The 21,896-nt window shown below is 40.3% G+C and overlaps 1 pseudogene; it reads left to right on the top strand.

Moving 5' to 3' along the window:
- Positions 1 to 3,504: 3,504 nt before the first annotated feature.
- Positions 3,505 to 20,779, top strand: LOC134739783 (uncharacterized; annotated as a pseudogene).
- Positions 20,780 to 21,896: the final 1,117 nt, after the last annotated feature.

The following is a 21,896-nucleotide window of genomic DNA, read 5'->3' as shown; positions in this document are numbered from 1 at the left end:
CCATACGCTTGAATGGATTCATGCCATTACTGCTGCCATGGGTTCATATTCTTGGAAGCAGGTGTTCCGTTTCTCCCATGTGATACATTTGCCATGATATAATACAACAAGAAGGTCCTCACCAGATGCCTGCACCTTGATTTTGGACTTCTGAGCCTCTAGAACTATGAGAAAAAAAATTTCTGTTCTTTGTAAGTTACCTAGTCTCAGGTATCCTGTTATAGCAGCCCAAAATGAACTAAGACACTCTCTTTCCCTAATTGTTCCAATTCATCTGACAATTATATTTTGAATCCTCAAAGCATTTGGGCAAAGCTTTTCACATTTTTTTCATTAGTTGAAATATTTACTGTGTTACTAATATGATATAGAGTATAACAGGTATTCAATAAAAACTGGAAACTGGTTAGATTTTTTAGAAACTTGTTTTTGATTACTATGCAGCAACCACTCTAATCAACATGGTCATTATTTTAGCATTTAACTAAATGTGTTAGTTTCATGTGTTTCATTAAACCCTAAAGAGAAAGGTAGATATAGGTTTGAAAGTACACAGAATATGAACTCTAACTTCAAAGCATTTAAAGTATGTCAAGGGTAACAGCTGTGAAATCAAGTACAATCGAAAATTAAATAAAAAATGATAAAAGAAGTGAAATCAGAATATCATGAGTAGACAGATGAAAACATAGTTAATTTAGGGTTTTATGGTGTATTTAAGCAAAGAAGTGGCATTTGAGTTCAAACTTAGAGAATGAAAATCATTTAACAACAAAGTGTGAAGATGTTGAAATACATCATGCATCATGCATTCAGTGAGGGGCTAATTGGAACTGGGCAGAGGGCTTTGGGGGCTGTAGTAAGAAATATGTCAGAATTGAATGTCACCTCTGTGCTGACTCTTGCGGACACAAAGCAATGAGAATGAATGGCCTGCTTTGTGGGGTATATAGTACACAAGGGAGTATCTATTACACTGAACCCAGTCCTGTCCTTTTCTGGCACACCATAAATTGCAAACACTTGTAGAATAGAATTGTAACCCAGGAGCTCCCTTGTGATTGCTTGCTCCCTTTTCAAATGTGCAGGCTTTCCTAACTGACAAGGAAATCAGGAGTTTGGTCTCAGTCTTCAGCCTAGAAACTTTCTGGTACGTCTTTGTACCAGGTAAGTCTTCCTGGTGTGCTGACTCCTGTGCAGGTGCTCTCTAGGATGACCTATCAACCCTTATGTAAAGCCATAGTGCCCTTGCTAATCCACTACCCCAACTTGCCCTCTATGAACACAAGCTCAGAAAGGAATGGGTCAGAAAGAACCCCCTTCTTGCCACCATATTCCTTTGATCTCCATTAGATTAATACTCCAGCCTGCACAAGCACATACAGATATATTACTGAAGGAGTAGAGGAATTTTAGAAAGGAATTTAATACAAATAAATATGAGGTAAAAGTTCTAGCTACTGTGAACTTTCTCTTAAATTTCAAATTCTAAACAATTTGGAATAATGGTGAGCCAAGGGAGAAGCCTGAAGAGAACTTTTTAGAGAGACCAGGAAAGGTGTTTACTAAGTGGGGAGATTGGTACCTTAGCCCCAGCTCAATGGTAACCTTTACAGTTGATTATGGGTAGTTTTTAAACATCTCATCAGTAATAGCCCTAAAATGAAACAAATAATAATATTAGCCAGAAAATAAATGCAGACTGTGAAAAATCTTTATTGAGCTTCATATACATAAACATGTCAGTAAAAAGTAAAGTAACAATAAAATTTTTATTTATTATTACATTTTGAGATGGAGTCTCGGTCTGTTGTTCAGGCTGGAGTTCAGTGGCGCGAGCTCAGCTCACTGCAACTTCTGCTTCCCAGGTTCAAGCAATTATCCTGCCTCAGCCTCCTGAGTAGCTGGGACTACAGGTGCATACCACTACACCTGGGTAAATTTTTGCATTTTTAGTAGAGACGGGGTTTCCCCATGTTGGCCAAGCTGGTCTCAAACTCCTGACCTCAGGTGATCTGCCCGCCTGGGCCTCCCAAAGTGCTGGGATTACAGGCATGAGCCACCGCGCATGGCCAAAATTAATATTATAGTACAAAAAAAGAAATATACAACAAATGAACATTTTAATTACATTAATATATACATTGTAAAATTCTATCTATATATTGATTTGTCACAGTAATGAATAACATTACAATTTAGCACAATTAAATAAAAAATAAGAGCACAAGCCATTTTTTAAAGGAATGTTTCCATTTTAAAAATATTATTCGAAGTTAATAAAGTGTTTTTTGTCTTGTTTTGTTTTTGAGACAGAGTCACTCTCTGTTGCTCAGGCTGGAGTGCAGTGGTGTGATCTAAACCCACTGCAACCTCTGCCTCCTGGGTTGAAACAATTCTTGTGCCTCAGCCTCCTGAGTAGTTGGGACTGCAGGCATGCGCCACCACACTTGGCTAATTTTTGTGGTTTTAGTAGAGATGGGGTTTCAGCATGTTGGCCAGGTTTGTCTCGAGCTCCTGACCTCAAGTGATCTGCCCACCGTGGGCTCCCAAAGTGCTCGGATTACAGGCGTGAGCCACTGTGTCCGGCCTTAAAGTTAATAAAGTGTTTTATGAGTAAACCAATATTTATATTTACCAAACAAAAATATTGCCCCTCGCAGTTTGCACCTGTTTCACTGTTTTAAATTTTAAACACAAATACAAACTCCAAGAGGTCACAATGAATGACAGGAATGAAGTAACTTGTGTTCTGTTCCTTTGCCGCTATGATCACTGTGCGGTCACTATTTATTTGTAATCTACCATTTAAATGCAGGAATATGTAGCATCACAGGGGGTGGAGACACAAACCACACTTGAAGTGTCAACCATTACACACTATTAGGAAGTTACTCTCAAATATGAATCCCTGAAGCCAAGACTTTGTCTGTCAGGGGGCAACTGTATAAGTAAGGATTCTCCAAATTAATGTCCTTATGGAGTCCCTTGCTGAAGGATAAGTAATAACAATATGCTAATTTGAAGGCTATTATGTATTATTAATACTCAAAAAGAACTTAGAATAACAAAATATTTTTTCACAAGGAATATGTTATCACTGATACTGTTTAGAATTGTCAAGTGCCTAGTAATAATTTTAGAAACTGACTTTTGGTGAGTTTTATTACTGTTTTAAAATTTTTACACCAAATGCTTCTCCTTATTATCTGCACCCAGGGAGACATCCCCTATTGCCACTGCCCTAGTTAAATGGCTACTGAGCTGTAGGAATTTTGATATTCTCCTCAACTATTCCGAATAGAGCACAAGGGATATTGAGAGAACTTGAGATACGCACCCAGGAATATTAAAACTACATGTGCATTTCAAAACTTTCATCTGCTTTTCACCTGGGGAGTCAAGGGGATGCCACAGCACTTAGCTTGACTCAAGTCATTTGGAATGACTCCACCTAGAAAGCATTTTGTGGGGGGAGAGGGGACTCCAGGAGAAAAGGTAAAGATGTGTTACAGGAAGCAAGAGATCAGGAAATCAGCCAGAGAGAATAACACCCATATTGGGGAAGAGTGCAGTATGCAGGTTCTCAGAAGGGGATCTTTAGAGAGATGCTGTATGGAAAACCGGGTATTTGTCTACCTACCATGACATGCCAGTCCCCAAGAAGGAATCGCAAGCCACATTGGCTAAATAAAAAGACACTACTCTTTTCCTTCTTCTTTCTCTTCTTTTCTGCCTCTCCTCCCTCAAACTTGGAGAAGCCAGAGGAATAGCATAGTACATGGGAGAGAAACAGGAGAAAGATGAAAGTCAAAATTACAACCCATCCTTATTTTTTCTGCTGTTCTCCATTCTCTGGATCAAACCTGGGCTCTACAAAGGGAATAATCTTAGAATGTATTTAAAGTAGCCTAAGATTTTACTGATAATGAATATGTTTTTTACACCTAAAAGTGATCTAAAATTATGACATTAGCCAAGTGCGGACAGATCTTATGGAACCTATTTCAAAGCAATGAAAGAGAAAAATAAAGTGTGCACTGCTGAGCTCAGCCCATCAACAAAACTGGTTACAGTATAATCCCACCCATAAACTAAACTAGTCTATCAAAGAATGATGTAGGAGACTGATAAGCCTTGTTTGATCCCTTAAGACAATTATACATCTTTGACTTTATTCATAATGCTTGCAGACACGCAAGATCTTCCTGCTTCAAGTTTCTTGATCTCTGCTCCACCAACAAAACCTCTTATTTTTTTTTTTTATTTGAATGAAGAACTTACAGAGCTCTTACAATCAGCTTTGGAAAATATACAACTCTACAGTCTTCTAGCTCTATTCTCACCTCCTTAATTATTCTGAAAACTCCAGATCCCATGCAAAATGGCCTTTGGGGAGGGAAAAGAACACTGCATTCCTTTCTCTTCCCTTCCTCTTTCTACAGTGTCCTCCTTTCCCAATCCACCCCACATTTAGCCCCATGTAGGGAAGAGAGTCACTGCAGGTTCCCTTTGCGATCTGTTTTCTTCAGTACAAACTTCTTTAGGGGCTTAGGTTCATTGCCAGGCTCACCCCATCAGGCAGCTGCTGCTAAGCACTCAGCCCATTTTCTCTTCCCTGCTTATTAGCACTTTGCCTAAGCTCCTGTTAGTAATTCCCTTTCCTATTTTGTGACACCTGGAGTGTTTTCAATTATCTCAAGGAGTATCATGTAATTCTCAAAAATTCTCTAAGCCAAATCAAACTTTAAGTCACTTTAAATAACAAACCTATGCTTTACAGCATTATAATGAGGGTAATACACTATCCATACAGTTTGGGGGGTGTAATGACCCAAGGGTGGATACTGACTTGCTCATATTGTTGTTTCTTCCACTTTAACAAAAAAGCTCACAATGTGTGATGAGCACATTCAAATGTTGCAGGAAGGGGTCTGGAAGATGGTTTTAGTACTGTGAAGATGAGTGACAACAGAGTGAGTACAGATAGAGCCAGAAAGGATCAATAAGACTTTTGTCAAATCATGGGAACTCTTTCAAGATTAGATATAAACTTGCTGCCCCATAACTTTTTAACTTAGCACTTTATACTTATGAGGTGCTGTTATAGGGACTTTGTGACATTATTTTATTTAATATGTACAACAGCCTTATGATGCATACATAATACTTATCCTTACTTACTGATGAAGAGGCAGGCTTAGAATAGTAAAACTTAGTAATAGTAAATACTGAATCCTGACCCTAGAGATCTTTCCACAATATGATGCCTTTTTTAAAACAACAAAGTAAAAATATTTCTAGTGAGCCTATCTTCCTTAGTAGGGGGTGGGGGGATTGCGTAGCTTATAGCTGCATATTTAGCAGGTTCTATATATCAGGAACGTTAGCTATACAATTTCTGAGCATCTCAACTGTCCTGTAGTGAAGCAAGAGTGTGATGGAGCCAGCTCACACCAGCTAGTGAGAGTTGATTGTTATATTTCAGAACTTTTTGAGATAGTAAGCATTATCCGTATTAAAAATTAAATTATATAAACTCACATTAAAAATAAATTGCATTAAGAACACAGGTATTAAATTTTTAAAAAATACTTCCTAATTATTTTAGGATATTTTATATAAATTATGCTCTTGAGTTTCCTTGTACTTTTTGTATACATGTAGTGGAAACATACAATGGTGTGCTACTGCACTTCTCTTCCCAACTCCATGTTTAGTGACATCACATAGGGAGCTTCAAATTGGCCATGGTGAGAGTCTTCATATCATAGAAATCAACCACACTAAAAAGAGCTTGATATACCTTAGCCTACTTTTCATTAAAACAGGAAACAGCTGACCTCTTGCTTCTATGTGTCAGTAGCTATTACACCATGAATAGGACAAAAAATTTAGAAAACATTCTTTCAGTATTTGATAACTATTATTAGATTCAACAAAGAATTCATTCACATCATTGATGAATGAGTGAAATTCTAGCATGTCTTCACTGTTTCATTTTTGTCTTACTCATTAACATAAATAAAATTATCAACCAATATTCACATCAGAACTACATTCACTTGTCAATGACATGAAGAGTTTCTTTGCTGAATTGGATAGTAATCAAGGATTTATTCATAGTCTGATATTGTGATTCTGTTGTTGGATTATAAAAATGATAGTGGATTTATAAAGAAATGGCAAATCACATGGAAATTACTATGGTTAGGTGCACTTTGCAAAAAATAATATTGCATATCTCATTATTTGTAGTGTCTATATCAAAAATTTATAATAAAGTTAAATAGGTATAAATATGGAAACACTTTCCAGAAAGAGTCAATTGTTAATTATTTACCAGCACACCACTGGTGTGAGTATTATTACCTGCATCTTACAGAGTAGGAGACTGGGGCTCAGAAATTGCACTTACCTGCCCAAGGCTGAACCACTAGTAAGTGCAAGAGATATGACTGACTAGAACTCAGGATTGCCTGAATAAAACACATACTCCTTTCTTCAATGTTTTGACTTAGGGTTGATACCTAAATTTGTTATGATGACTTTGCTTTCACTTTTAGGTTTGAGTCTGCAAGACCAGTTAGAATTGCTTTGCCTCTCTCTTCTTCCGGATTGCAGGTGTTCGACTTCAGATGAAAGGCAGTTGTCACCTCATATAGGTGGGTGCGGATGGCTGACTCTCCTTTTGTGTCCTGTCCTCACCATCACCATCAGGACAGGAGAGAATCAAATGACTATGTGAAAAGGGATTAGATGCTAAAATAAGGAGAGATTGATGTTCAAATCTTCATTTGACTGTATAATGTACAATTTTAAACTTCACTTTCCTGCCTTTTAGGATTTTTGTCTTAAACATCACATGTGAAAGCCCTTTACATACAGCTGGGTACAAGTAAAAGGAGCCACAAATTCAGATGCTTCAAGAGACTGAGTAAGAAAATGAAACTGACACAATGTCAAGTAACAGTAAGTGGTGGGGATAGGGTGGACTGGAGAGTTTATAATTGTGGCTTCCAAATTAACTTCCCTGCAGAACAGATTGAAGCTGGAGTCTTCTGTGACTGATGTAAGCCCAAGAAAATAGCAAAGTAGATGTGTTTTGAAAAACACATAATTTAGGGAAGGATCCTAAAAGAGTACAAAATCCTAAGTGGGAATTAGTGCCGTTGAAATGTCCAAACGGTCATCAAGTTTTGCTTCATTAAATTAGTGAGGCTTTTTCCCTTAAACTTGGAAAGAATGGTCTTGTTCTGTTGTATATTTTTAAATTGACCAGGGCTCTTTTAGGTCTTACATTTCTAACTCTACAACTCCGTCACCTTTCTGCTTCTACAGGCTTCCCGTATAACCTAATCATCATTGAAGCAACAAATAGCAGTCCATTTACTACCTCTATTTACCAGTGACAGAAACCCCGGTTGTTATTCCACAATCTCTATATGGTTCCCCTATTGCTTCCTGTGCTAATGTTTCAAAAGAGAGCATTGAAAAACATCTTATAATATGCTAACCTATTTTCAAACTGTGTTAACTTTTCAAAATAGGGACTCCATAGCTCCTAAGAATTTCATTAAACTTGTATGCATGTAAAACTTGACATGCATATAGAAAGTACTAAAATATATCCATATTGTTTTAAAAATGATAATAAAATAAACGCTTATGGACTTTATTTCTTCTGGGGTTTTTTTGGCCAGGATGAAGTAACAAGAACAAGATTTGTACTCCTGCCTGAAACAATCACACTCTGCCCTCCCAACACACACGATAAAATATATGAAAAAAAAATGGTTTTCAAGAAACTGGATGTCAGGAAAGGAAGGACTATGATCTGTGAGGCACAGGAATTGAAGGAGGCAAGACATAAACTTGTCCCAGCGTAGTTTTTGAGAGAGTGTCTAGGCCGTAACCCAAGGAGGAAGAAGCAGGATATGCAGGGAGAACTGCCTGGGTTGGGAAGACAGAGATGAAAGTCTGGGGAAAGCAAGGCAGCTAGAATTCTTAGGATAGAGCACCAGAGAGCACTTTAAACAGACAAAATAATACATGCCATCTACAGTGCTGTCAAATAACATCAAATGATTAGGAATACATCTAAAGAAGAATTTAGTGTACTTCTGTAAACTAATATGTATTCACTCTAAACTTACATATTATTGAGAAAAATTTAAAGAAGATATGAATAAATTGAGAAATATTCCATATTAATTGAATGGAAGACTTAATATTGTTAAGAGGTCAATCACCACCACCAGAAAGACTAAAAAAATAGAAAAAAAAAAAGATACTTCTAAGTGTTAGTGAGCATGTAGAGCAATTAAAACTCATGCACTGCTGATGAGAATATAAACGATTAAACGACTTTGGAAAAATGTTTGGCAATATCTACTAAAGCTGATCATATACATGCCCTATTATCTAGCAATAATATCTAGATACACGTTTAACTAAATTGCATACATATGTTCACTAGAAGACACATATAGTAATGTCATAGGCTCTATTCATAACAGCTGAAAATCAGAAGTATTCACATGCCTATCAAGAGTAGAATATACAAATAAATTGGAATGTACTTCCACAATGGAATCCCACACAGCAACGAAAATGGATAATCTAAAAATATATGTTAGCCAGGTGCAGTGTCTCACGCTTATAAGCCCAGCACTTTGGGAGGCTGAGGTGGGCGGATCACAAGGTCAAGAAATGGGCGGATCACAAGGTCAAGATCCTGGCCAACATGGTGAAACCCTGTCTCTACTAAAAATACAAAAAATTAGCTGGGCGGGGTGGCACATGCCTGTAGTCCCACCTAGTCAGGAGGCTGGGCAGGACGATCGCTTGAACCAGGGAGGCGGAGGTTGCAGTGACCTGAGATTGCACCACTGCACTCCAGCCTGGCGACAGAGCGAGACTCCATCTCAAAAAACAAAACAAAACAAAATATATATATATATGCTACAAAATGGATAAATTGCATACCTGTAAGGTTGAGTGATGGAAGCAAAACACAATAGAAAACATACTATGTGATTTCATTCCCTTCAATATATATACAAAATTAGTCTAGACAGTTACCTTGGGTGTAAGTGATTAGAAGGGAACATTAGTATGCTGGGTGCTGATGATGTTTCTAGGTATGGGTTACACGGGTCCTCTCAATTGTGAAAACTCACAAAACTATACATTTTAAATATGTGCATTTTTCTGTATGTATATGTTAATAAAAAGCTTTTTTAAGTATTTGATATCTGAAGTGTCAGCTTCATACTACTCCATAGAAAATGCTATATCTTGGAAACTCTAAAACTATAAAATGTTTTGTAAACAGAGAACAAAACTAAATAAAGCTAACATAGTCCTCTAAAAAGCAGCAGTTTTAAATCAATTGCTATAATGATTGCTATATTGACAAATACAATTTCACAAATCTACTTTAGTTTTTTGACAGCCCATTTTCTCTTTTCAAAATTGCTTCTTTTCTAACTATAAACTAACACATACTTATTGTGGAGAATTCAAGAAAGGATTATGGAAAGGTAAAGGGAAGATTATAGAAATCACTTGTTTTAAACACAATATTTTGTCATATATCCTTTCAAATATATAACAGTGTGTGTAATTAAATTGTCTATATTTATAAATATATACAGTTCTGGTGTTCCCTCTATATATTAGATAACATATTATACATTTCATTTTATGTGCTGCTTTTTTATACTAACCATTACGATATGAGCATTTAAATGTAATTTAAAAATTTTCCTGGCTGACTCTCTTTTTGGACTCAGCCTGCCTGCACCCAGGTGAAATAAACAGCCTTGTTGCTCACACAAAGCCTGTTTGGTGGTCTCTTCACAAGGACGCGAGTGAAATTTTGGTGCCATGACTCAGATCGGGGGCCTCCCAAGGGAGATCAATCCCTTGTCCTCCTGCTCTTTGCTCCGTGAGAAAGATCCACCTACGACCTCAGGTCCTCAGACCGACCAGCCCAAGGAACATCACACCAATTTTAAAACAGGTAAGTGGCCTCTTTTTACTCTCTTCTCCAACCTCCCTCACTATCCCTCAACCTCTTTCTCCTTTCAGTCTTTTTTTTTTATTATTATACTTTAAGTTTTAGGGTACATGGGCACAATATGCAGGTTAGTTACGTATGTATACATGTGCCATGTTGGTGTGCTGCACCCATTAACTCGTCATTTAGCATTAGGTATATCTCCTAATGCTATCCCTCCCTCTTTCCCCTGCCCCACAACAGTCCCCAGAGTGTGATGTTCCCCTTCCTGTATCCATGTGTTCTCATTGTTCAATTCCCACCTATGAGTGAGAACATGTGGTGTTTGGTTTTTTGTCTTTGCGATAGTTTACTGAGAATGATGATTTCCAATTTCATCCATGTCCCTACAAAGGACATGAACTCATCATTTTTTATGGCTGCATAGTATTCCATGGTGTATATGTGCCACATTTTCTTAATCCAGTCTATCATTCTTGGACATTTGGGTTGGTCCCCAGTCTTTGCTATTGTGAATAGTGCCACAATAAACATACGGTCTTTGCTATTGTGAATAGTGCCACAATAAACATACGTGTGCATGTGTCTTTATAGCAGCATGATTTATATTCCTTTGGGCACATACCCAGTAAGGGGATGGCTGGGTCAAATGGTATTTCTAGTTCTAGATCCCTGAGGAATCACCACACTGACTTCCACAATGGTTGAACTAGTTTACAGTCCCATCAACAGTGTAAAAGTGTTCCTATTTCTCCACATCCTCTCCAGCACCTGTTGTTTCCTGACTTTTTAATGATTGCCATTCTAACTGGTGTGAGATGGTATCTCATTGTAGTTTTGATTTGCATTTCTCTGATGGCCAATGATGATGAGCATTTTTTCATGTGTTTTTTGGCTGCATAAATGTCTTCTTTTGAGAAGTGTATGTTCATGTCCTTTGCCCACTTTTGGATGGGGTTGTTTGTTTTTTTCTTATAAATTTGTTTGAGTTCATTGTAGATTCTGGATGTTAGCCCTTTGTCAGATGAGTAGGTTGCAAAAATTTTCTCCCATTTTGTAGGTTGCCTGTTCACTCTGATGGTAGTTTCTTTTGCTGTGCAGAAGCTCTTTAGTTTAATTAGATCCCATTTGTCAATTTTGGCTTTTGTTGCCATTGCTTTTGGTGTTTTAGACATGAAGTCCTTGCCCATGCCTATGTCCTGAATGGTAACGCCTAGGTTTTCTTCTAGGGTTCTTATGGTTTTAGGTCTAACGTTTAAGTCTTTAATCTGTCTTGAATTAACTTTTGCATAAGGTGTAAGGAAGGGATCCAGTTTCAGCTTTCTACATATGGCTAGCCAGTTTTCGCAGCACCATTTATTAAATAAGGAATCTTTTCTCCATTGCTTGTTTTTCTCAGGTTTGTCAAAGATCAGATAGTTGTAGATATGTGGCATTATTTCTGAGGGCTCTGTTCTGTCCCATTGATCTATATCTCTGTTTTGGTACCAGTACCATGCTGTTTTGGTTACTGTAGCCTTGTAGTATAGTTTGAAGTCAGGTAGTGTGATGCCTCCAGCTTTGTTCTTTTGGCTTAGAATTGACTTGACGATGCGGGCTCTTTTTTGGTTCCATGTAAACTTTAAAGTAGTTTTTTCCAATTCTGTGAAGAAAGTCATTGGTAGCTTGATGGGGATGGCATTGAATCTGTAAATTACCTTGGGCAGTATGGCCATTTTCACGATATTGATTCTTCCTATCCATGAGCATGGAATGTTCCTCCATTTGTTTGTATCCTCTTTTATTTCCTTGAGCAGTGGTTTGTAGTTCTCCTTGAAGAGGTCCTTCACATCCCTTGTAAGTTGGATTCCTAGGTATTGCATTCTCTTTGAAGCAATTGTGAATGGGAATTCACTCATGATTTAGCTCTCTGTTTGTCTGTTATTGGTGTATAAGAATGCTTGTGATTTTTGTACATTGATTTTGTATCCTGAGACTTTGCTGAATTTGCTTATCAGCTTAAGGAGATTTTGGGCTGAGACAATGGGGTTTTCTAGATATACAATCATGTCATCTGCAAACAGGGACAATTTGACTTCCTCTTTTCCTAATTGAATACCCTTGATTTCCTTCTCCTGCCTGATTGCCCTGGCCAGAACTTCCAACACTATGTTGAATAGGAGTGGTGAGAGAGGGCATCCCTGTCTTGTGCCAGTTTTCAAAGGGGATGCTTCCAGTTTTTGCCCATTCAGTATGATATTGGCTGTGGGTTTGTCATAGATAGCTCTTATTATTTTGAGTTACATCCCATCAATACCTAATTTATTGAGAGTTTTTAGCATGAAGGGTTGTTGAATTTTGTCAAAGGCCTTTTCTGCGTCTATTGAGATAATCATGTAGTTTTTGTCTTTGGTTCTGTTTCTATGCTGGATTACATTTATTGATTTGCGTATATTGAACCAGCCTTGCATCCCAGGGATGAAGCCCACTTGATCATGGTGGATAAGCTTTTTGATGTGCTGCTGGATTTGGTTTGCCAGTATTTTACTGAGGATTTTTGCATCAATGTTCAACAAGGATATTGGTCTAAAATTATCTTTTTTGGTTGCGTCTCTGTCCGGCGTTGGTATCAGGATGACGCTGGCCTCATAAAATGAGTTAGGGAGGATTCCCTCTTTTTCTATTGATTGGAATAGTTTCAGAAGGAATGGTACCAGTTCCTCCTTGTACCTCTGGTAGAATTCGGCTGTGAATCCATCTGGTCCTGGACTCTTTTTGGTTGGTAAGCAACTGATTATTGCCACAATTTCAGAGCCTGTTATTGGTCTATTCAGAGATTCAACTTCTTCCTGGTTTATTCTTGGGAGGGTGTATGTGTGGAATTTATCCATTTCTTCTAGATTTTCTAGTTTATTTGCGTAGAGGTGTTTGTAGTATTCTCTGATGGTAGTTTGTATTTCTGTGGGATCTGTGGTGATATCCCCTTTGCCATTTTTTATTGCATCTATTTGATTCTTCTCTCTTTTCTTCTTTATTAGTCTTGCTAGCAGTCCACCAATTTTGTCGATCCTTTCAAAAAACCAGCTCCTGGATTCATTGATTTTTTGAAGGGTGTTTTGTGTCTGTATTTCCTTCAGTTCTGCTCTGATTTTAGTTATTTCTTGCCTTCTGCTAGCTTTTGAATGTGTTTGCTCTTGCTTTTCTAGTTCTTTTAATTGTGATATTAGGGTGTCAATTTTGGATCTTTCCTGCTTTCTCTTGTGGGCATTTAGTGCTATAAATTTCCCTCTACACACTGCTTTGAATGTGTCCCAGAGATTCTGGTATGTTGTGTCTTTGTTCTCATTGGTTTCAAAGAACATCTTTATTTCTGCCTTCATTTTGTTATGTACCCAGTAGTCATTCAGGAGCAGGTTGTTCAGTTTCCATGTAGTTGAGCGGTTTTGAGTGAGTTTCTGAATCCTTAGTTCTAGTTTGATTGCACTGTGGTCTGAGAGACAGTTTGTTATAATTTCTGTTCTTTTACATTTGCTGAGGAGAGCTTTACTTCCAACTATGTGGTCAATTTTGGAATAGGTGTGGTGTGGTGCTGAAAAAAATGTATATTCTCTTGATTTGGGGTGGAGAGTTCTGTAGATGTCTACTATGTCTGCTTGTTGCAGAGCTGAGTTTAATTCCTGGGTATCCTTGTGAACTTTCTGTCTCATTGATCTGTCTAATGTTGACAGTGAAGTGTTAAAGTTGCCCATTATTATTGTGTGGGAGTGTAAGTCTCTGTGTAGGTCACTCAGGACTTGCTTTATGAACCTGGGTGCTCCTGTATTTGGTGCATATATATTTGGGATAGTTAGCTCTTCTTGTTGAATTGATCCCTTTAGCATTATGTAATGGCCTTCTTTGTCTCTTTTGATCTGTGTTGGTTTAAAGTCTGTTTTATCAGAGACTAGGATTCCAACCTCTGCCTTTTTTTGTTTTCCATTTGCTTGGTAGATCTTCCTCCATCCTTTTATTTTGAGCCTATATGTGTCTCTGCACGTGAGATGGGTTTCCTGAATACAGCACACTGATGGGTCCTATCTCTTTATCCAATTTGCCCGTCTATGTCTTTTAATTGGAGCATTTAGTCCATTTACATTTAAAATTAATATTGTTATGTGTGAATTTGATCCTGTCATTATGATGTTAGCTGGTTATTTTGCTCATTAGTTGATGCAGTTACTTCCTAGCCTCAATGGTCTTTACAATTTGGCATGATTTTGCAATGGCTGGTACCGGTTTTTCCTTTCCGTGTTTAGTGTTTCCTTCAGGAGCTCTTTTAGGGCAGGCCTGGTGGTGACAAAATCTCTCAGCATTTGCTTATCTGTAAAGTATTTTATTTCTCCTTCACTTATGAAGCTTAGTTTGGCTGGATATGAAATTCTGGGTTGAAAATTCTTTTCTTTAAGAATGTTGAATATTGGCCCCCACTCTCTTCTAGCTTGTAGAGTTTCTGCCAAGAGATCTGCTGTTAGTCTGATGGGCTTCCCTTTGTGGGTAACCCGACCTTTCTCTCTGGCTGCCCTTAATATTTTTTCCTTCGTTTCAACTTTGGTGAATCTGACAATTATGTGTCTTGGATTCGCCTTCTCAAGGAGTATCTTTGTGGTGTTCTCTGTATTTCCTGAATTTGAATGTTGGCCTGCCTTGCTAGATTGGGGAAGTTCTCCTGGATAATATCCTGCAGAGTGTTTTTCAACTTGGTTCCATTCTCCCCGTCACTTTCAGGTACACCAATCAGATGTAGATTTGGTCTTTTCACATAGTCACATATTTCTTGGAGGCTTTGTTCATTTCTTTTTATTCTTTTTTCTCTAAACTTCCCTTCTCACTTCATTTCATTCATTTCATCTTCCATCACTGATACCCTTTCTTCCAGTTGATCGCATCGGCTCCTGAGGCTTCTGCATTCTTCACATAGTTCTCAAGCCTTGGCTTTCAGCTCCATCAGCTCCTTTAAGCACTTCTCTGTGCTGGTTATTCTAGTTATACATTCGTCTAAATTTTTTTCAAAGTTTCTAACTTCTTTGCCTTTGGTTTGAATTTCCTCCTGTAGCTCAGAGTAGTTTGATCGTCTGAAGCTTTCTTCTCTCAACTCGTCAAAGTCATTCTCCATCCAGCTTTGTTCCGTTGCTGGTGAGGGACTGCGTTCCTTTAGAGGAGGAGAGGCGCTCTGCTTTTTAGAGTTTCCAGTTTTTCTGCTCTGTTTTTTCCCCATCTTTGTGGTTTTATCTACTTTTGATCTTTGATGATGGTGATGTACAGATGGGTTTTTGGTGTGGATGTCCTTTCTGTTTGTTAGTTTTCCTTCTAACAGACAGCACCCTCAGCTGCAGGTCTGTTGGAGTTTGCTAGAGGTCCACTCCAGACCTTGTTTCCCTGGGTAACAGCAGCGGTGGCTGCAGAACAGCAGATTTCTGTGAACCACGAATGCTGCTGTCTGATCGTTCCTCTGGAAGTTTTGTCTCAGAGGAGTACCCGACCATGTGAGCTGTCAGTCTGCCCATACTGGGGGGTGCCTCCCAGTTAGGCTGCTCGGAGGTCAGGGGTCAGGGACCCACTTGAGGAGGCCATCTGCCCATTCTCAGATCTCCAAGCTGCATGCTGGGAGAACCACTGCTCTCTTCAAAGCTCTCAGATAGGGACATTTAAGTCTGCAGAGGTTACTGCTGTCTTTTTGTTTGTCTGTGCCCTGCCCCCAGAGGTGGAGCCTACAGAGGCAGGCAGGCCTCCTTTAGCTGTGGTGGGCTCCACCCAGTTGGAGCTTCCTGGCTGCTTTGTTTACCTAAGCAGGCCTGGGCAGTGGTGGGCGCCCCTCCCTCAGCCTCACTGCTGCCTTGCAGTTTGATCTCAGACTGCTGTGCTAGCAATCAGCGAGACTCCATGGGTGTACGACCCTCCGAGCCAGGTGTGGGATATAATCTCCTGGTGCACCGTTTTTTAAGCCCATCGGAAAAGCGCAGTATTAGGGTGAGAGTGACCCGATTTTCCAGGTGCCGTCTGTCATCCCTTTCTTTGACTAGGGAAGGGAACTCCCTGACCCCTTGCACTTCCTGAGTGAGGCAATGCCTTGCCCTGCTTCGGCTCGCACACGGTGTGCTGCACCCACTGTCTTGCGCCCACTGTCTGGCACTCCCTAGGGAGATGAACCCAGTACCTCAGATGGAAATGCAGAAATCACCCATCTTATGCGTCGCTCATGCTGGGAGCTGTTCCTATTCAGCCATCTTGGCTGCCCTCCACCTTTCCTTTCAATCTTGGCATCACACTTCAATCTGTCCCTTCTCTTAATTTCAGTTCCTTTCCTTTTCTTGTAGAGACAGGAGATGTGTTTTATCCGTGGACCCAAAACTTCAGCGCCGGTCATAGACTTGGGAAGACAGTCTTCCCTTGGTATTTAATCACACGGGGACACCTGCCTGATTATTCACCCACATTTCAGAGATGTCTGACCACGTGGGGATGCCTGCCTTGGTCCTTCACCCTTAGTGGCAAGTACCGCTTTTCTGGGTGGCAAGAACCCCCCGACCCCTTCTCTCCGTGTCCCTATCCCTTCTCCACTTTCCTGGGGGGGCAAGTACCCCCCACCCCTTTTCTCCGTGTCTCTACTCTCTTTTTTCTCTGGGCTTGCCTCCTTCATTATGGGCAGCCTTCCACTCTCCATTCCTCCTTCTTCTCCTTTAGCCTGTGTTCTCAATAACTTAAAACCTCTTCACCTCAAACCTGACCTAAACCTAAACGCCTTATTTTCTTCTACAATGCCGCTTGACCCCAATACAAACACAACAGTGGTTCCAAATAGCCAGAAAACAGCATTTTCGATTTTTCCATCCTACAAGATCTAGATAATTCTTATCGTAAAATAGGCAAATGGTCTGAGGTGCCTGACGTCCAGGCATTCTTTTACACATTGTTCCCTGTCTCTGTTCCCAATGTGACTCGTCCCAAATCCTCCTTCTTTCCCTCCCGCCTGTCTTCTCAGTCCCAACCCCAAGCGTCACTGAGTCTTTCTAATCTTCCTTTCCTACAGACCCATCTGACTTCTCCCCTCCTCCCCAGGCTGCCCCTCGCCAGGCCGAGCCAGGTCCCAACTATTCCTCAGCCTCTGCTCCCCCACCCTATAATCCTTTTATTACCTCACCTCCTCACACCCTGTCTGGCTTACAGTTTTGTTCCACGACTAGCCCTCCCGCACCTGCCCAGCAATTTCCTCTTAAAAAGATGGCTGGAGCTAAAGGCATAGTCAAGGTTAATGCTCCTTTTTCTTTATCCAACCTCTCCCAAAATCAGTTAGCATTTAGGCCATTTTTCATCAAATATGAAAAACCCAGCCCAGTTCATGGCTCGTTCGGCAGCAACCCTGAGACAATCCTAGACCCTAAAAGGTCAAAAGGCCGTCTTATTCTCAACATACATTTTATTACCCAATCTGCTCCTGACACTAAATAAAACTCCAAAAATTAAATTCCAGCCCTCAAACCCCACAACAGGACTTAATTAACCTCGCCTTCAAGGTGTACAATAATAGAGTAAAGGCAGCCAAGTAGCAACGTATTTCGGAGTTGCAATTCCTTGCCTCCACTGTGAGAGAAACCCTAGCCACATCTCTAGCACACAAGAACTTCAAAACACCTGAACTGCCGCTGCCAGGGGTTCCTCCAGAACTTCCTCCCCCAGGAGCTTGCTACAAGTGCCAGAAATCTGACCACTGGGCCAAGGAATGTCCACAGCCTGGGATTCCTCCTAAGCCATGTCCTATCTGTGCAGGACCCCACTGGAAATCGGACTGTTCAACTCACCTGGCAGCCACTTCCAGAGCCCCTGGAACTCTGGTCCAAGGCTCTCTGACTGACTCCTTCCCAGATCTTCTCGGCTTAGCAGCTGAAGACTGACACTGCCCGATCACCTCGGAAGCCTACAGGACCATCACAGACGCTCTGCATAACTCTCACAGTGGAGGGTAAGTCCATCCCCTTCTTAATCAATACAGAGGCTACCCACTCCACATTACCTTCTTTTCAAGGGCCTGTTTCCTGTGCCTCCATAACTGTTGTAGGTATTGATGGCCAGGCTTCTAAACCTCTTAAAACTCCCCAACTGTGGTGCCAACTTAGACAACATTCTTTTATGCACTCTTTTTTAGTTATCCCCACCTGCCCAGTTCCCTTATTAGGCCAAGACATTTTAACTAAATTTTCTGCTTCCCTGACTGTTCCTGGACTATAGCCACACCTCACTGCTGTCCCTTTCCTCACTTCAAAGCCTCCTTCGCATCCTCCTCTCGTATCCCCCCACCTTAACCCACAAGTATAGGACACCTCTACTCCCTCCTTGGTGACTGATCATGCACCCCTTACCATCCCATTAAAACCTAATCACCCTTACCCCACTCAATGCCAATATCCCATCCCATAGCACGCTTTAAAAGGGTTAAACCCTGTTATCACTTGTCTGTTACAGCATGGCCTTTTAAAGCCTATAAACTCTCCTTACAATTCCCCCATTTTACCTGTCCTAAAACCAGACAAGACTTACAGGTTAGTTCAGGATCTGTGCCTTATCAATCAAATTGTTTTGCCTATCCACCCCATGGTGCCAAACACATATACTCTCCTATCCTCAATACCTCCCTCCACAACCCATTATTCTGTTCTGGATTTCAAATATGCTTTCTTTACTATTCATTTGCACCCCTCATCCCAGCCTCTCTTTGCTTTCACTTGGACTGACCCTGACACCCATCAGGCTCAGCAAATTACCTGGGCTGTACTGCCGCAAGCCTTCACAGACAGCCCCCGTTACTTCAGTCAAGCCCAAATTTCTTCCTCATCTTTTACCTATCTTGGCGTAATTGTCATAAAAACACACATGCTTTCCCTGCCAATAGTGTCTGACTGATCTATCGAACCCCAACACCTTCTACAAAACAACAATTCCTTTCCTTCGTAGGCATGGTTGGATACTTTCGATTTTAGATACCTGGTTTTGCCATACTAAAAAACCATTATATAAACTCACAAAAGGAAACCTAGCTGACCCCATAGATCCTAAATCCTTTTCCCACTCCTCTTTCCTTTCCTTGAAGACAGCTTTAGAGACCGCCCCCACCCTAGCTCTCCCTGACTCATCCCAACCCTTTTCATTACCGACAGTCGAAGTGCAGGGCTGTGCAGTCAGAATTCTTACACAAGAACCGGGACCACGCCCTGTAGCCTTTTTATCCAAACAACTTGACCTTACTGTTTTGCCTAGCCCTCAAGTCTGCGTGCAGCGGCCGCTGCCACCCTGTTACTTTTAGAGGCCCTTAAAATCACAAACTATGCTCAACTCACTGTCTACAGTTCTCATAACTTTCAAAATCTATTTCCTTCCTCACACCTGACACATATACCTTCTGCTCCTCAGCTCCTTCAGCTGTACTCACTCTTTGTTGAGTCTCCCACAGTTACCATTGTTCCTGGCCCGGACTTCAATCCTGCCTCCCACATTATTCCTGATGCCACACCTGACCCCCATGACTGCATCTCTCTGATCCACCTGACATTCACCCCATTTCCCCATATTTCCTTCTTTCCTGTTCCTCACCCTGATCACACTTTGTTTATTGATGGCAGTTCCACCAGGCCTAATCGCCACACACCAGCAAAGGCAGGCTATGCTACAGTACAAGCCACTAGCCTGCCTTTTAGAACCTCTCATTTCCATTCCATTGTGGAAATCTATCCTCAAGGAAATAACTTCTCAGTGTTCCATCTGCTATTCTACTACTCCTCAGGGATTATTCAGGCCCCCTCCCTTCCCTACACATTAAGCTCAGGGATTTGCCCATGCCCAGGACTGGCAAATTGGCTTTACTCAACATGCCCTGAGTCAGGAAACTAAAATACCTCTTGGTCTGGGTAAACACTTTCACTGGATAGGTAGAGGCCTTTCCCACAGGGTCTAAGAAGGCCACCACGGTCATTTCTTCCCTTCTGTCAGACATAATTCCTTGGTTTGGCCTTCCCACCTCTATACAGTCCTATAACGGACTGGCCTTTATTAGTCAAATCACCCAAGCAGTTTCTCAGGCTCTTAGTATTCAGTGAACTGATGGTCTTTTAAAAACACACCTCACCAAGCTCAGCCACCAACTTAAAAAGGACTGGACAATACTTTTACCACTTGCCCTTCTCAGAATTCGGGCCTATCCTCGGAATGCTATAGGGTACAGCCCATTTGAACTCCTGTATAGATGCTTCTTTTTATTAGTCCCCAGTCTCATTCCAGACACCAGACCAACTTGGACTGCGCCCCCTGACCAAAAAAAAAAAAAAAAAAAAAAAAAATTGTCATCCCTACTATCTTCTGTCTAGTCATACTCCTATTCACCATTCTCGACTACTCATAAATGGCCTGCTCTTGTTTACACTGCCGGTTTACACTGTTTCTCCAAGCCATCACAGCTGATATCTCCTGGTGCTATCCCCAAACCGCCACTCTTAACTCCCTCTTAAAGTAAATAAATAATCTTTGCTGGCAGGGCTATGCTGAACCTCCTTAGGCACTCTCTAGTTAGATGTCCTGGGTCCTTCCAATTCTCAGTCCTTTAATACCTGTTTTTCTCCTTGTCTTATTCCATTCTTTTTTCAATTCATACAAAACCGTATCCAGGCCATCACCAATAATTCTATACAACAAATGTTTCTTCTAATAACCCCACAATATCACCCCTTACCACAAAATCTTCCTTCAGCTTAATCTCTCCCACTCTAGGTTCCCACACCGCCCCTAATCCCGCTCGAAGCAGCCCTGAGAAACATCGCCCATTACCTCTCCATACCACCCCCAAAAATTTTCACTGCCCCAACACTTCAACACTATTATGTTTTAAATTTTTCTTATTAATATAAGAAGACAGGAATGTCAGGCCTCTGAACCCAAGCTAAGCCATCATATTCCCTGTGACCTGCACGTATACATCCAGATGGCCTGAAGTAACTGAAGAATCACAAAAGAAGTGATATTTAAATGGCCTGTTCCTGCCTTAACTGATGACATTCCACCACAAAAGAAGTGAAAATGGCTGGTCCTTGCCTTAACTGATGACATTACCTTGTGAAATTCCTTCTCCTGGCTCATCCAGGCTCAAAAAGCTCCCCCACTGAGCACCCTGTGACCCCCAACTCCTGCCCACCAGACAACAACTCCCCTTTTTCCTTAACTTACCCAAATCTTATAAAACGGCCCCACCCCCATCTCCCTTCGCTGACTGTCTCCTGGGACTCAGCCCACCTGCACCCAAGTGAAATAAATAGCCTTGTTGCTCACACACACACACAAAAAAAATAAAATTTCCTAAACACAATTATTTGAATGGGTCTAAATAATCCATATCAATACACTAAATTACTGTTATTCATCTTATTTGTATTAACTTGCTTCCAAATGTGTCATTATAAGGAATATTGCAGTGAACATCTTTGCACATATATCTTCATTAGTACTGTTTACTTAGAATAAATTTATCAAAGACGAGTTGTTAATTTAAAATACGTAATTTGTTCAAGACACTACATATATATATAATTTTGGAAGAATTGGGACCAGCATGCATTCTCAATAATTATATGAGAATTGTAGTTTCCCTGAACCTTTACTAAAAATAAACTTTTTTTGCATTTGTTGTTTCCATATTTGCAATAATTATTTGGTAAACAAAAAGTGTGTGTGTTTTAATTTTTCTTGGTTTTTAATGAAAATAAATGTATTTTAGTCATTTGCATTTTTTTAAGCATTGTGTATTAAGGTGAGCTAATATCAAGTAAAGTCTGAAATAAACAGAGGTTTATTTATCACCCTGTCCAGTAGGTGTTAA

This window comes from Pongo pygmaeus, chromosome 5 (assembly GCF_028885625.2).
Source record: "Pongo pygmaeus isolate AG05252 chromosome 5, NHGRI_mPonPyg2-v2.0_pri, whole genome shotgun sequence".
NCBI classification, from domain to species: domain Eukaryota; kingdom Metazoa; phylum Chordata; class Mammalia; order Primates; family Hominidae; genus Pongo; species Pongo pygmaeus.
Note: the sequence above shows the minus strand (reverse complement) of the source record. Positions and strands in the feature narration are given on the sequence as shown.